Genomic DNA, 14,465 nt, shown 5'->3' on the forward strand with positions numbered 1-14,465 from the left:
TGTACATTAAATTGACTTTGATGAGTCTGATCCCTTTGAAAAGTCACCACATTACATGTATTTGTATTGAGTTTGGCGATGTTTTCAATGACCAACAATGACCACCAGAGGGTGCTCTGGTAAAGTCCATGGACTCCTATAGATGCTTTGCATGTGACATCACAGGTCACGTGCAGGGCAGTGCCACGTACAGCTGAAATCAAGTTTGGCCGGTCATAATACACTGGGCTGTGCAACCAAGCCATCTCAACTCATCTTTCGTTTAATCCATTTTACATTGTTTTTTTTTTTGTTTGTTTTTTTATGGGAAAATTGATTTCGGTTTAAGAACAGCATTTAGGAACCAATTAACTTCTAAACCTGAGGTTCCACTGTATTAGGGATGATTTTTCTTTCATCTTCTCTGTCCATTTCCCTGGAATCCCATAGAATGATTGAGGTGAATGAAGGCAGCTGAAACATTGACTATGTTTATATGCTGTTAATATTCGGGTTAAGGTCAATATTCCGGTTTCTGAATCATTAGGAATAACCTGTTTACATGCTTAAGCAGACAGAGTTACTCCTGTATACATGGTCATTGGTATCATTTGGAATATCTTCATCTAAACAGCGACACACATCTTCTACCGGTGCTAGATTTGGTCTGTTGTTCGTGCAAATCCTGCTTCGTGTAATCCTGCTTCGTGTAAAACCCCTCACTACACACTTTTGTCAAACAGGCATTAACATTTTTCTTACTTTTCTCTCCTGCGGGCTGTCTCTGCATCAAACAGCGAGCGTAGTCTTTGGACCTGTTGGCAGATTTGGCGTAGCAACGCACAGCAGAGAGGGGGGCGGTGTGAGTGGCCCGCTGTGGTGTTTACCGCGGTGATGCCGACCGGTGCTGCGACCGGCCCGCCTGATAAGGACGCAGAACACAATGCACTGTTATCTCTGCTTCTGTGGTGTCCGGTGGGTGTGTGCGCCACATACAAGTAGTTGCCGTACTCAAAAGACCAAGATTCCTTGCGGATAGGACATGCGCAGAACACAAATAATGTTCCTTTCTATGGGGATATCCCGATGCGTGTTTATATGACCTGATATTCGGGTTAGAAAAGGAGTAACCCAGGGGTCATATTCGGGTTTTTAAAAACCGTAATATGAGCATATTCGGGTTTTTTCGGGTGTTTACATGGCCGTGCGCAACCGGGTTATTGATAACATTCCGGTTATGAAAGGGTTATGTAAGGGTTATTGGCTGCATGTAATCGTAGTCATTGAGCTGCTACTGACTGTGAAATAGACACTTGGGTGAGTCATGTGATGGTGTTGTGTCGTAGTCCCATAATTGGCAGTGGACAAATCCCAAAAGGAAATTTTAAGAAAATTATGAAAACCATATGAAGGCAGAACAGTGGCTTAGTGGTTAGTACTGTTGCCTCAGGTCATGGGATGATTACCAGCTGTGGCCTTTCTGTGTGGAGTTTGCATGTTCGTTCCGTGTTTCTGTGGGTTCCGTCCGGGTGCTCCTGCTTCCTCCCACATTCAAAGACCTGCAGGTTAGGTGCATGGTAACTTTAAATTGTGCACAGCGTGTGGGTGTGAATGTGTTTGTTTGTCTATATGTGGCCCTGCGACAGCCTGGCATCCTGTCCACAGTGTGCCCCACTTCATGCCCTGTGACTGCTGGGATAGGCTCCAGCCCCCTGCAACCTTTAATTGGAGTAAGCAGTTGAAGATGAGTGAGTGATGAAAATCGTATGTTGCACTTTGTTCTCCTCAAGCTATTTCCATGTAAAATAATAAAATCCATCCATTTGCTGAATCTGTGTATTCCAGTTAAAGGTCACAGGGGGTTGGAGCCTATCCCAGCAGTCACTGGGCAGTCCCTGGACAGGACACCAGTCTATCGTAGGGTCACATGCAGACAGACAAACACATTCACACCGATGATCTATTTTAATTTTTCACTTCACCTAACCTGCATCACTCTCTAAGATCCAGTCAGCTACTGGGTGTGGCGGTTCTGGTGGTGCTGGATGCATTTCACACGTGATGGTGGGCCCGTTTGAACAGGTGTGATCCTCCATCTCTGGGTCCGACATGATGACTTCCTCACCCTGATCCATCTCATCTTGTTCATCTGAGGGCAGCAATACAGGACATCGTTATCAAGAAGTGGTGCATTAGGGTTTTCATGACAGCACTTTTATTACACCATTAACCTTCCATCAACCCCACGACTTCCCACTGGTAACAGCATCACCTCTGTGCTCCAGAAACCAAAACCGGGTACATAATATTAAATTCAGATTAAGATTAAAATACTGCATTGTTGAACATTTTGTTACGTCTGTACTGAAATGATGGCATTTTTAGCTTCATACTGACCAGCAGTTCAAACGCATGTTACATTTTAACTGTTTAGAAAATGGTGATACATGTTGTTGCTAATAATTAATACTACAGTGATTTGTCCTCCAGATACTTGAAATCACACCTGTTATTCTCGTGACACTGCTATCAGTCCTCTTTAGCTTCTCCAGTGGTCTATCGTATCCCAACCTCAAAGTAGAGGGCTTTTTGCCAGCAAAGTGAAAAGAGCACACGTATAACGTTTTAGGTGGTCTTTTCAAGTGGAGGTTTTCAGCCACATCCTTCTGGGTTCCTCATGCCTCAGTCAGTGGTGGAAACTCTCTTAGTCTGGTTGCATGTTAAAAACATGACTGTTACTTCCAGTGTGTCACAGGAAGTCGCACCCATAATCACTTCTACAGCAGCACCCTCAGGAATAATTATAAGTAAAAGGAATAATTATTTATAATTAACAATTATTCTTCTTAATTCACCTGCAAACATTGTCCAAATCAATGTGCAAAAGTTTGGAAAGCCCACACAATTTAGCAGTCATTATATGGGATCTTAAATGGTAAAGGGATTGCATTTATATAGCACCTTTGTTGTATCATGTACGATAAACTCCCAAACTACAATATGTAGCCCTAAAAACTATATATATACTGAATTATGACACGGGGAATAAACTGGTACCATTTTTTTTAAAGTTGGACTGAAATTACCCCCAAAATAGCCATTTATGTAAGACAATACAGTGTTGTACCATGTGCTTTTCATGCTGCCACTTCTGTCTTTGTCTGTCTGGGATAAACTCCCAAACTATAATATGTAGCCCTAAAAACTATATATATACGAGGTCTGTCAATAAAGTATAGGTCCTTTTTATTTTTTTCAAAAACTATATGGATTTCATTCATATGTTTTTACGTCAGACATGCATGAACCCTCGTGTGCATGCGTGAGTTTTTCCACGCCTGTCGGTGACATCATTCGCCTGTGAGCACTCCTTGTGGGAGGAGTCGTCCAGCCCCTCATTGGAATTCCTTTGTCTGAGAGGTTGCTGAGAGACTGGCGCTTTGTTTGATCAAAATTTTTTCTAAACCTGTGAGACACATCAAAGTGGACACGGTTCGAAAAATTAAGCTGGTTTTCAGTGAAAATTTTAACGGCTGATGAGAGATTTTGAGGTGATACTGTCGCTTTAAGGACTTCCCACGGTGCGAGACGTCGCGCAGCGCTCTCAGGTGCCGTCGTCAGCCTGTTTCAAGCTGAAAACCTCCACATTTCAGGCTCTATTGATCCAGGACGTCGTGAGAGAACAGAGAAGTTTCAGAAGAAGTCGGTTTCAGCATTTTATCGGGATATTCCACTGTTAAAGGAGATTTTTTTAATGAAAGACGTGCGGACAGGTCCACGGCTGCGAGCCGATGCTGCAATCCAACGCTGCAATCCGTCCGCATGTCTATCAAAATATATATACATATACATATATATATATATATATATATATATATATATATATATACACACACACACTGGTACCATTTTTTTTAAGTTGAACAGAAAATTACTCCCAAAATAGCCATTTATGTAAGACCATACAGTGTTGTACCATGTGCTTTTCATGCTGCCACCTCTGTCTGTCTTTCTGTCTGTCCGGGATAAACTCCCAAAATATAATATGTAGCCCTAAAACCTATATATACTCTTAATCCTCATGACATGGGGAACAAACTGGTACCATTTTTTTTTTAAGTTGAACTGAAAATTACCCCCAAAATAGCCAGCTGTGGGTATGACAAGGCAGATTCAAATTTTCAGCCCTGTATATTTGTTGGCCATCTCTGTTTATTTAATCCCTTTCTACAGCACACTCAGCACAGCACAGCCACAGCACACTCAGTACAGCACACTCAGTAAAACAACAACATGCTTAGGCTCATGCTGTGGGTATGACCAGGCAGATTCAAATTTCCAGCCCAGCATATGTGTTGGCATCTCTATTTATTTAATCCCTTTCTTCAGCTACTTTTTAAGCACCCGACTGTCCTGTACAACCCAGTTTGCCTTCCTGTAAAATTGCAATGTAAAAACAGTGAAATACACGACTACCTCAATTTTGATTCATTGATATTTACATTTACTGTTACCTACCTTTTGTGTGTAATTTTGTTAGAAATATGATTGCAAAACAAAGTCTGCATGAAGGACTTCAAATGTGTTTGTCTTTTAACCAAGTATTGCCACTTAGTTTGGGGAGTCCACCTCTTACAGTTCTGCTGGACAAACTTTAGCCCATTACCTATTATATTTATAAGACATCAGCATTACAAAAACAAATGTTGGACAATTGTTTTGATTAAAATGATTGGCATGTGGCTTATGTCTACAACAGGTTAACGTGGGCAGCGTCGGATACCCCAGCTAATATATATATATATATATATATATATATATATATATATAAGTGTTTGATCCACTATCGATTTTGCAAGTTTGGAGAGGTGTGTAATTTTTATTGTAGGTACACTTCAACTGTGAGAGACAGATTCTATTAAAAAAAAAAAAAATCAGAAAATCACATTGTATGATTTTAAAATAATTTATTTGTATTTTATTGCATGAAATAAGTATTTGATCACCTACCAACCAGCAAGAATTCTGGACCTCATAAGACCTATTAGTTTTTTCTTTAAGAAGCCCTCCTGTTCTGTACTCTCTACCTGTATTAATTGCACCTGTTTGAACTCGTCACCTGTAAAAAAGACACCTGTCCACACACTCAATCAATCACACTCCATCCTATCCACCATGGCCAAGACCAAAGAGCTGTCTTAGGACACCAGGGACAAAATTGTAGACCTAGACAAGGCTGGGATGGACTACAGGACAACAGGCAAGCAGTTTGGTGAGAAGGCTACAACACACAAGATGACTGTCAGTCTCCCCGGTCTGAGATTCCATGCAAGATCTCACTTTGTGGGGTAAGGATGATTCTGAGAAAGCCCAGAACTACTTGGGAGGACCTGGTCAATGACCTGAAGAGAGCTGGGACCCCAGTTGCAAAGATTACATTTGTAACACACTACGCCATCATGGTTTAAAATCCTGCAGGGCACACACTGTCCCCCTGCTCAAGCCAGCACATGTCCAGGCCCATTTGAAGTTCACCAGTGATCATCTGTATTATCCAAATGAGGCATAGGAGAAGGTCATGTAGTCAGATGAGACCAAAATAAAGCTTTTTGGTATTAACTCCACTCACCGTGTTTGGAGGATGACAACAACCCCAAGAGCACCATCCCAACCATGAAGCATGGGGGTGGAAATAACATTTTGGGGGTGCTTTTCTGCAAAGGGAACAGGATGATTTTAGCATCTTGAAGGGAGGATGGATGGGGTCATGCATCATGAGATTTTGGCAAACAGCCTCCTTCCCTCAGTAAGAGCATTGAGGATGGGCCATGGCTGGGTCTTCCAGCATGACAATGACCCGAAACACACAGCCAGAGCAACTATGGAGTGGCTTGGTAAGAAGCATTTCATTTCTCTAGACCTGAATCCAATAGAAAATCTTTGGAGGAAGCTGAAACCGAAACCTGAAAGATCTGGAGGAAATCTGTATGGAAGAGTGGAGCAAAATCCCTGTTGCAGAGTGCAAACTTGGTCAAGAACTAGAGGAAAAGTCTGACCTCTGTAACTGCCAACAAAGGTTTTTGTACCAAATATTAAGGTCTGTTTTTCTATTATCAAATTCTTATTTCATGCAATAAAATGCAAATTAATTACAACCCCAATTCCAATGAAGTTGGGATGTTGTGTAAAATGTAAAAACAGAATACGATTTGCAAATCCTCTTCAACCTATATTCAGTTGAATACACCACAAAGACAAGATATTTAATGTTCAAACTGATAAACTTTATTGTTTTTGTGCAAATGTTTGCTCATTTTGAAATGGATGCCTGCAACACAGCTGGGACAGTGGTATGTTTACCACTGTGTTACATCACTTTTCCTTCTAAGCATTTGGGAACTGAGGACACTAATTGCTGAAGCTTTGTAGGTGGGATTCTTTCACATTCTTGCTTGATGCACAATTTCAGTTGTTCAACAATCTGGGGTCTCCGTTGTCATATTTTGTGCTTCGTAATGTGCCACGCATTTTCAATGGGTGACAGGTCTGGACTGCAGGCAGGACAGTCTAGTACCTGCACTCTTACTACAAAGCCACGCTGTTGTAACACGTGCAGAATGTGGCTTGGCATTGTTTTGCTGAAATAAGCAGTGACGTCCCTGAAAAAGACGTTGCTTGGATAGCAGCATGTGTTGCTCCAAAACCTGGATGTACATTTCAGCATTGATGGTGCCATCACAGATGTGTAAGTTGCCCATTCCATAGGCACTAACACACTCCCATGCTATCACAGGTGCTGGCTTTTGAACTTTGCACTGGTAATAATCTGGGTGGTCTTTTTCCTCTTTTGGCCGAAGGACACAATGTCCATGATTTCCAAAAACAATTTGAAATGTGGACTCATCAGACCACAGCACAGTTTTCCACTTTGCGTCTGTCCATTTCAAATGAGCTCAGGCCCAGAGAAGGTGGCAGCGTTTCTGGATGTTGTTGATGTTTGGCTTTTGCTTTGCATGGTAGAGTTTTAACTTGCACTTGTAGATGTAGCGATGAACTGTGTTAACTGACAATTTCTGAAGTGTTCCTGAGCCCACGCGGTAAGATCCTTTACACAATGACGTCGGTTTTTAATGCAGTGCCATCTGAGGGATCGAAGGTCATGGGCATTCGATGTTTGTTTTCGGCCTTGCCGCTTACGTGTAGAAAGTTCTCCAGATTCTCGGAATCTTCTGATGATATTATGGACTGTAGATGATGGAATCCCTAAATTCCTTGCAATTGAATGTTGAGAAACATTGTTCTTAAACTCTTGGACTATTTTTTTCACGCAGTTGTTCACAAAGTGGTGATCCTCACCCCGTCTTTGCTTGTGAACGGCTGAGCCTTTGGGGATGCTCCTTTTATACCCAATCATGACACTGGCCTGTTTCCAATTAGATGTTCTTTGAGCATTCATCAACTTTCCCAGTCTTTTGTTGCCCCTTCCCAACTTTTTTGAAATGTGTTGTAGGCATCCATCTCAAAATGAACAAATATTTGCACAAAAAAAATCTATCAGTTTGAACATTAAATATCTTGTCTTTGTGGTGTATTCAATTGAATATAGGTTGAAGAGGATTTGCAAATCATTGTATTCTGTTTTTATTTACATTTTACACAATGTCCCAACATCAATGGAACTGGGGTTGTAATTAAAAATCATACACTGTGATTTTCTGATTTTTTTAAATTCTGTCTCTCACAGTTAAAGTGTACCTACGATAAAAATTATAGAGCTCTCCATTCTTTGTAGGTGGGAAAACTTGCAAAATCGACAGTGGGTCCAATGCGTATTTGCCTCAATGTACTGTATATTAGAGTGGGCCTCTACAGTATGCCAAAAATCAAAAATGTGACTTTCTTGAAGTGCTTCCTGACAAAATTATTCATCTTGATGAAAAACGTTTTGTGCAAAATTTGATTTTGCTATGGCATTTCTAACCACGTGGGGTGGAAATTGCAATGGTTGAGCATATTAGTCCAAACCAGCAACAGTAATGTACCTGTTCAAAATTAAATACAAATTGAAACAACAATCCCTTCTCCTTTAACTGACCATACAGGAGAGATAAAAAAAAAAAAAAGTATTACATGTCACTGTCTACCTATTTGGTGAAAACAAACAGTCATGGGGAGTGGCGTTTGGTTCTGATTTTCATCGCCTCTGGGAACTGACGTTGATGCCACTCAACAGCTTGCAGCAGGTATTGGCGCTGCTGTTCATCCTTCATTATGATCTGATTGTAATCCTAGATAAGTGCAACTGCTCGCTCAGCAAAATCATTGACAGCAGCAATGTTATCCAGGACCTGCTGTGACAACTGAAATGATGATCATCCTCCCACTCTGAGGGCTCCATGATGAGGAAGTCCATGTTGACGTTGAATGCCTAAAAAGTGCCTGAGGCAGATGTAATAAAATCTGTCACTAATGCCACTAATGAACTAATGCATCCTGTCCATAACCCAAAATGTCACTCGCATTTTACAAAACACAGTGGTTAATATTTTTTTAAATCTCACCTAATTTATTTTTACCCCTAAAAAGAACCAAACAATGAAGAACCACCTTAAAAAGCTGACGTTTGTTTTTTGGGACCACCCTAATACACACACTGAACAAAAATATAAACGCAACACTTTTGTTTTTGCTCCCATTTTTATGAGCTGAACTCAAAGATCTAAAACATTTTCTACATTCACAAAAGACCTATTTCTCTAAAATATTGTTCACAAATCTATCTAAATGTGTGCTAATGAGCAATTCTGCTTTGCCAAGATAATCCATCCCACCTCACAGGTGTGGCATATCAAGGTGCTGATTAGACTGCATGGTTACTGCAGAGGTGTGCCTTAGGCTGGCCACAATTAAAGGCCACCTGTGCTGTCTAATTAGCATCTTGATATACCACAAAGCTGTTCCTTAGCCTATTAGTCTGTGTCCTTATATTGTGGTACCTCTTCCCTGATGGTAGAGGAGCAAACAGGGATTGACCCAGGTGGCTGGTATCCTTGCAGATAGTCCGTACTGTCCTCTGCAAGCGCTCAACATACACAGAGTCTATGTCCGGGAGCTCAGCTTCTACAATCCTCTGTGCTGTCTTCTCCACCAGGGACAGATATTTTCTGTCCTTAAACTAACATGAACTACAGTAACAACATTTAAACCCCAAAACCCTTGTCTCCCATGGTGCATTGCAGCACAACAGCCATTGTTTACTGTTAGCTAATATCACTAATTTATCCAAAAACAATTAGTCAAGAAAATCAACTTTCCATTTTCACATCATTTATCCTTGATCCAAAATACATAAGCATACCAAACGGCACATCAGTTCCATTACTGTAGCCATACACATGCACGCATCCACACACACAGGCCATTTGGCGATAGTTGTACCACATGAAGCTATTATTAAGCGCTAACTATCCTGTCACATGCTGGTCTGGGTCTTTCTAGTTGACAACACTGTTATAAAGTTTATGCTGGCTTTTCCTTTAATCTGTCACCTGTCTGTACTCGCTGGTGTGATCTTGAAGCACAACGGTGTATGAGAAGATAAACTATGCACATCTTCGTCAGCTGCCCTCCAAATCAAATGCTGATGACTCACATTCTCTGAATGTTATTTTCTCTTTTCAACAGGGAAGGTGTACTTTAAACAAATGAAAAGAAAAACAAGTTTGTGTTTACTTGACCTTCTGAATCATGGGAAGGGTCACTCACTCAAATCTTTTGTGAACACCAGAGAGGTTCCATTCACATACAGGCTTTATGTGGAGTAAATGCAGTGGTACAGGAGGGATCATGAAGTCACAAGAATTTTTACAGATTTGAAGATTCTTAAAACAATCACAAAAACTACTGCTGTGCAGAGTGTGGAGCTGTTTATAGACATGCACATACAGACAGATCTTTATGTTTTATGAACATGTTCAGAGAAACTGGATCAATGTGGGACTCCTCTACAAATGTTAATGATACACAGTGGTGGGCACAGATAACCAAAAAATTAACTTCGATAACAGATAATCAAATAACTGAAAAATTATCTTTGATAAAGATAAAACAATAAACCACCCAAAAATGTATCGGAAGTTACAGATAACCAATAAATTCCAGTATTGTCTCTGGTACATTTGCAACTACTAACTAGCTGAATTTGTTGGGAAAGTGTCAGTACACGGACCCACAACAGGGGGCGCAAATGAACGGACAATGGAGAAAGTCAAATAACAAGGCTTTACTGTTGTGAACGTGCACAACGAATACAACCAATCATGGAAATGGACAACAGTCAATTCACAAAAGTGTCGTGTGGGCAGGCTCGAAGATAGGAGACGCCTCTCCAAGGTAAGACCGGAACCACACGGCTTCCTCCGCCACAGGACCCCGGGAATACTGGAGTCGCCAAGTCCCGAACTCCCAGGTGGCCACTGCCTCCGCGTGTCGGACCTGGTACTGCTGGCGAGGAACAAAGAACAGTTAGATGGGGGCGCGTTTGCACCCAAGACTCCGAACAGCAGGGAAGTTACCTCCACCTCTCGTTGGAACAGTAATCCACAATCTAAGCACTAATCCAAAAGGATACACTCCGTCAGCTTTGATACGTTACCTTTCAGGTAGAAACGATATCTCGGCAATGAGGTGGAGATGCTGTCCTGCTGATATACCCCACTGATGATTGCTGTCAGCTGTCTCAGGTGATGGGTGACAGCTGTCACCTTGGCTGCTCCTGTGAGGCGGCGGCGCCCTCTGGTGCCTGGAGCCCGCACTCCAGGCAGGGCGCCCACTGGTGGTGGTGGGCCAGCAGTACCTCCTCTTCAGCGGCGCACACAACAGGACCCCCCCCCCTCAACGGGCGCCTCCTGGCGCCCGACCGGGTTTGTCCGGGTGGCGACGGTAAAAGTCGGCCAGGAGGGCCGGATCCAGGATGAAGCTCCTCTTCACCCAGGAGCATTCTTCGGGACCGTACCCCTCACAGTCCACCAGATATTGAAAGCCCCGGCCCATCCGTCGGACGTCCAACAGCCGGCGCACTGTCCAAGCCGGCTCGCCATCGATGATCCGGGCAGGAGGTGGTGCCGGACCGGGTGCACAGAGGGGCGAGGTGTGATGGGGCTTGATCTTTGACACATGAAATACTGGATGGATCCGCAGTGAGGCTGGAAGCCGAAGCCTCACTGCGGCGGGATTGATGACCTTGAGAATCTTAAACGGACCTATGTATCTATCTTGCAGTTTCGGGGAGGCCACTTGCAGTGGAATGTCCTTGGTGGACAACCACACTTCCTGCCCGGGGCGATACGTAGGGGCCGGGGTCCGCCGCCGGTCTGCATGGGTCTTCGCCCTCATCCGGGCCTTCAACAAAGCAGAACGGGCTGCACGCCACACCCGACGGCACTTCCGCAGGTGGGCCTGGACCGAGGGCACACCGACCTCTCCCTCAACCACCGGGAATAGTGGGGGCTGATACCCCAAACACACATCAAAGGGGGAGAGGCCGGTGGCTGATGACACTTGACTGTTGTGGGCGTACTCGATCCAGGCCAGATGAGTACTCCAGGCCGCCGGGTGCGCGGCTGTCACACAACGTAGTGTTTGCTCCATTTCTTGATTAGCCCGCTCTGCTTGCCCGTTGGTCTGGGGGTGATACCCAGATGAGAGACTGACCGTGGCCCCCAGTTCCCGGCAGAAGCTCCTCCAGACGTGTGAGGAGAACTGGGGACCGCGATCGGAGACGATGTCTGATGGTATCCCATGCAGGCGGACGACGTGGTGGACCAGGAGGTCCGCTGTCGCCTGGGCCGTTGGGAGCTTCGGTCCACTATCGTGAGGATGACGGTGTTTCCCTGGGACGGCGGGAGGCCCGTGACAAAATCCAGGCCGATGTGGGACCAGGGGCGATGAGGCACGGGCAGCGGCTGTAGCAGTCCCGGAGCCTTGCGATGGTCGGCCTTGCCCCTGGCGCAGGTGGTACAGGCCTGGATATAGTCCCGGACGTCGGCCTCCAGGGACGCCCACCAGAAGCGCTGCCGGACAACTGCCACGGTTCTTCGCACCCCTGGATGACAGGAGAGCTTAGAACCGTGACAGAAGTCCAGGACTGCAGCCCGTGCCTCTGGTGGGACGTAAAGTCTGTTCTTTGGTCCAGTCCCGGGGTCCGGACTTCGTGCCAGGGCCTCCCGGACGGTTCTCTCTACGTCCCAGGTGAGGGTGGCCACGATAGTGGACTCCGGGATGATGAGTTCCGGTGGATCCGACAACTCCGTTTTGACCTCGTCTTCGTGTACCCGGGACAAGGCATCCGATTTCTGGTTCTTGGTCCCGGGCTGGTAGGTGATGCGGAAGTCAAAACGGCCGAAGAACAGTGACCAGCGGGCTTGCCTGGGATTCAGCCACTTGGCGGTCCTGATATACTCCAGGTTCCGGTGGTCAGTTGTTTTGAAACACAAGGTTCGGTCAGATCGGCACACAGAAATGATCACACAGACTGCATTTTGCTAGAACAAAAAGGCGTATATTTATTCCCCACAAAAGCAGTTACATCAAACACAAGTGGTTGCAGCGCATTTTTCTCTCTTACCGTGACGCCTTTAAGGTGGAGAGCCAACACCTTCAGCAGAGTGCGCCTGTCAACCGGCTGGGCGTTCGTACGTTAACCTGCAGCAGACTCTGTTGAAGCATGGTTCTACTCCCTCTTTTCTAGTGTGTCCGCGAAGGGAGGGTGAGTGGCCAACTCAACCTCCCTGGCGCACATAATTTCTTTAATCAACAGGCATCTGAAAGTTATTTCTCTCTTACAAAGACATAATAAAAGCAGTTCTTCACTCCCAGTTCAGAATGATCCCAGCATGCTTCACTCCCAGTCGTTAGTGGCTACAAAAACAAAGTCGTGCTATCAGTGTAATAATAACAAGTACATCCAGCTCTTCGCTCCCAGTTCAGACTGACCCCAGAGTGCTAAAACAAAATTAAATAACAAATACATTCTCAGGGTTACGTTAAGACAGGTGCAAAACAGCACAATAACATTTATTATACATTCCACTCTTGGTGTTTTGCACCAGTCAATTTATGTAACCACCAACAGATTCAGGTAGGCTGGGCTCCAGCCTATTCCAACGATTATGTCCTGCCATAGCATTTCCCACATTTCTTCTAGTGATTCACAAACAAAATTTTGAGTAATATAGTCGTGATTATACCTGTCCCAAACAATATACTCATATACAAAACCCGATGTTGTGGGGTCTAATGTAACATTATATTGGTTTACTCCAAAAGGATCATGAATTAACAGTGTCAATTTCATCGCATTCGTTGAAATATTACCCATTCCACCTCTCGCCTTAAACGTATAACATAGATACATGTAAAAGTGTTACAAAAAGTCATCACACATATTGCTATAATTAATAGTATCAAAGGTGGCACTAAGGTACTCCTGGCAGTGACAGACATCCCTGAAAAGATATCCCACCAATGATGTGCTGATGCTTGCTGTACTAATTTTGCCACATGTTTTACCCGGTCACTAGCTATCAATGTAGACACCATGAGACTGGAGATGTTGGACGTATGTGACTCTATTAATTGCTGAATTTCCGTAGATTGTTCCAATGCGCATTTGAAACGCTCCAGGGAAAGACTCCATGGGGAATGCAATACATCCCATTGTACCGAAGTCAGCCGACTCGATACAGAATAATTAGTCAACGATACGTCCGGTTTCCCCAATGCCATAAGTGCACATTGTTCAGGCAGCCAGTAAACGGAACCGAAGGTACTTGTGAATTATTTTTCATTGTTGCAACACACAGAGCATGTGGGCCGATCTGCCACAACATTTCTCTTGGTGTTTCCCTAGTCCAGTCACAAAGTACAACCTCTGAGTCGGTTAGACATGGATTGGCATATCCCGTTTGCAGCACACAGGCCATACCTTTATCTGTTTTGTCACACATTTTGGTATCAAAAGTTGTATTAGTTTTTGGTTCTAACCACTCTCCATCCATATGCAAGAACCAATAACTATTAGCAGTTATCACAGGTAACACTTGATATTTACAAACAACCTTTGGTTGTGTCACATTGTACTGGATCCAATGTCCAGTACAGACTGTTAAATTCTGGATGTAACTTTAACCATATATTCCAAATCTTTCTCCAATCATGATAGTTCCCCGTTGTAACTATACGCTGAAATCTTTCTCTTTGAGCTTCAGCATGAAGAGTTTGTATAGCACATGCTGTCCAATTTCCCATATGAGATAAATTTTGGAAGACATTAAATGTTTCATTCCATAATACCAATTGCCATTTGAAATTCTTTTGCCACAAATTAGTATTTTGTACTTGTCCTACCAATGCTGTGGGCATCCACTCTCCAACCTGATGAACTACTTGGGACGAGTATTTCCCAGTGTTTGATCTTAAGTCTAGTC

The sequence above is a fragment of the Thalassophryne amazonica genome, chromosome 6 (genome assembly GCF_902500255.1).
Source record: "Thalassophryne amazonica chromosome 6, fThaAma1.1, whole genome shotgun sequence".
Classification (NCBI taxonomy): domain Eukaryota; kingdom Metazoa; phylum Chordata; class Actinopteri; order Batrachoidiformes; family Batrachoididae; genus Thalassophryne; species Thalassophryne amazonica.